The sequence below is a fragment of the Otolemur garnettii genome, unplaced genomic scaffold (assembly GCF_000181295.1).
Source record: "Otolemur garnettii isolate 467f Iridium unplaced genomic scaffold, OtoGar3 scaffold00127, whole genome shotgun sequence".
NCBI lineage: Eukaryota > Metazoa > Chordata > Mammalia > Primates > Galagidae > Otolemur > Otolemur garnettii.
Window position 1 is genome coordinate 2,774,608 of NW_003852522.1, and position 3,547 is coordinate 2,778,154.

Here is a 3,547-nt window from a genome sequence, read left to right on the forward strand (position 1 = left end):
GGCGGGCCCGGGCTGGGGATTCAAACCCGCCACCTTAGGTGTATGTGGCTGGCGCCTTAGCCGTTTGAGCCACAGGCGCCGAGCCTCTAATGGGATTTGTTATGGCAGCCCAAAAATACTAACATAGACAAGAAACAGTGGGCTGGTATAGGCATATACTTCAGCTGCCTGAGGGGGCTGAGAAACACAGCAGAAGGTTTGAAAAAAGGCTCCAAGTCCCAAGAAGGAGACAATTTCTTCCTTAAGAGTTAGAATGGGGGCTCGGCGCCTGTGGCTCAAGCAGCTAAGGTGCCAGCCGCATACACCTGAGCTGGCGGGTTCAAATCCAGCCTGGGCCCACCAAACAAGGATGGCTGCAACAACAACAAAAAATAGCTGAGTGTTGTGGCCGGCGCCTGTAGTTCCAGCTACTTGAGAGGCGGAGGCAGGAGAATCGCTTGAGCCCAGGAATTGGAGGTTGCTGTGAGCTGTGATGCCAGAGCACTCTACCCAGGGCAACAGCTTGAGGCTCTGTCTCAAAAACAAACAAACAAAAAAAGAGTAAGAATGGGCCAGAACATGTGTCTCACATCTGTAATCCTAGTACTTTGAGAACCTTAGGTAGGAATATCACTTGAGGCCAGGGATTCAAGACCAGCCTGGGGCAACTTGGCTTTATTCAATTCAAGATGGATGGGTCTCACTTCTGAAGTCCAACCAACCACATATTGAAAGTATTTGATGGGCGGTGACTGTGGCTGCATAAGTAGGGCGCCAGCTCCATATACCCAGGATGGCAGATTCAAACCCAGCCCAGCCAAACTGCAACAAAAAATAGCCCAGCATTGTGGCAGGTGCCTGTAGTCCCAGCTACTTGGGAGGCGGAGGCAAGAGAATCGCCTAAGCCCAAGAGCTAGAGGTTGCTGTGAGTTGTGATGCCACAGCACTCTACCTAGGGCGACAAAGTGACACTCTATCTGTAAAAAAAAAAAAAAAGGGAAGAAAGTATTTGAAAAAAATCTGGGTGTATTGAACATTACAGACTTTATTTTCTTATCATTATTCCCTACAATACAACAACTACTTACATAGTAGTGCATATTTACATTGTATTAGGTACTATAAGTAATTGAGCGGTGAATTAAAGTATATGGAAGAATGTGCATAGGCTATATGCAAATATGACACTATTTTATATATGGGACTTGAGCATCTACAGATTTTGGTATTGCAAGAAGTATTAGAACCACTTCTGTGCAGTTACTGAGGGACAACAGTCTATATGTGCATATATATATCTTCCCCCAACTTATGATGGGGTTACATTCCAAATAATTCATTGTAAATAGAAAGTATCATAAATTGGCTCAGCACCTGTGGCTCAAATGGCTAAGGCGCCAGCCACATACACCCAAGATGGTGAGTTCGAATCCAGCCCGGGCTCACCAAACAACAATGACAGCTGCAACCAAAAAAATAGCCAGGCATTGTGGCGGACACCTGTGGTCCTAGCTACTTGGGAGGCTGAGGCAGGAGACTCGCTTGAGCCCAGGAGTTGGAGGTTGCTGTGAGCTGAGATGCCACAGCACTCTACCCAGGGGGACAGCTTGAGGCTCCTGTCTCAGAAACAAAAAAAAGAAAGAAAGAAAGAAAGAAAGAAAGAAAGAAAGAAAGTATCATAAATTGGAAACACATTTAGTTGAGCACAGTGCCTCACTTAATCCCAGTTTTTTGGGAGGAAAATGTGGGAGGACTGCCTGTGGCCAGGAGTTGGAGATCAGCCTAGGCCGTCTCTACAAGCAATTAAAAATACAGCTCAGAAGGTAGTGCACTCCTGTGGTCCCAGCTACTCAGGAGGCTGAGATAGGAGTACCTCTGGAGCCCAGAAGTTCAAGGCTGCAGTGAACTATGATCAAGCCACTGTAATCTAATCTGGGAGACAGATTTTGCCTCCAATTATAAAAAAAAAATAGAGTTGATGTTCAAATCTTTCTGGTGATTTTGGCTTTTAAAAACCCAAAATTCTTTCAACTGAAATATCTGGATTTGGGGCTTCTCCTGAAAAATCCAAAGATACGTCCACACTGGATCATGCCCGGGAACTCGGCCACATGAGGCTGCTCTGAGCGGCTGTTGCCCCCTTCCTGTAGGGGGCGTGAGGTCTCTTTCCTGTTGGCCAGCGCCCCACGCCCAACCCTCCATGGAGTTTCCCGCTGGCCGTGTAGACATCCGAGTTTGTGGTCCCACTGCCAAGGCAGCCTGCTGACTGGGACGGGCAAACTGTGTCCCAGTGGGAGAGGATCGGCTGCAGCCCCTGAAAGATCATTCAGAACCCAACGATTTTCCACCCCCTTTCACATCCAGCCCTCGCCGTCTCCCCCCCCACCCCACCCCGACTAGGGTACCAGCCTGGTTCCTGACTTCCCCGCTCCCGCCCACGCCCCCTAAAGTTGGTACTCCGCACGGTGACCAGAGGGCGCCAACGTGCACCTCAATCATTTCCAATCCGAGCCATGATCCAACCAGCGGCCACCAGGGGTTGCCAGTGTACACTCGAGTCATTTCCGATCCATCACAATCCATCCAACCCGAGCCAGAGTCCTCCCAGCCGTCCAGAAGGCCCTTTGAGATCCGCCCATCCACTTCCCAGCCTTCACCTCCTCCCGCTCGGACTCTAGTTGTTCCTTCAACATGCTCCCGCCTTTGCTCTGCTTCCTCAGCCGGGAACTCTTTCCTGATCTCCGAACTCTGTGCTCTCTGTACCTATTCAAATGCCACCTTCTTCGAGAAGCCTTCTCTGACTCTGCCCTTTAAAAAGAGACCAAAAGAGACCGCTGGGGGCAGCGTCTATGGTTCACTGGGTAGGGCCCCAGCCTCATATACCGAGGGTGGCGGGTTCCAACCCGGCCCCGGCCAAACTGCAACAAAAAAATAGCCGGGCCTTGTGGTGGGCGCCTGTAGTCCCAGCTACTCGGGAGGCTGAGGCAAGAGAATCGCCTAAGCGTAAGAGCTGGAGGTTGCTGTGAGCTGTGACTCCACAGCACTCAACCAAGGGCAAGAAGGTGAGACTCTGTCTCTAAAAAAAGAGAGAGAGTGACCACTGGCAGGGTGGGGTGTCTCACATCTGTAATACCAGAACTTTAGGAGACAGAAGTGGGAGGATCAGTTAAGATCCCGAGTTCAAGAACAGCATTAGCAAGAGCTAGATCCCTTTACAAAAAATAGAAAAATTAGTCAGGTGTGGTGGTGCAAGTCTGTAGTCCCAGATACTTGGGAGTCTGAGGACCGAGAAGGGCTTGAGCCCAGGACATCCAGGTTGCCATGAGCTACAATGACACCACTGTGCCCCAGTCTGGGTGACAGAACAAGACCTTATTTCAAAAATAAATAAACAGGCTCTGTGCCTGTGGCTCAAGTGGCTAAGGTGCCAGCCACATACACTGAAAGGTGGTGGGTTCAAATCCAGCCCAAGCCCACCAAACAATAATGATGGCTGCAACCAAAAAATACCCAGGCATTGTGGCAGGCACCTGTGGTCCCAGCTACTCGGGAGGTGGAGGCAGGAGAC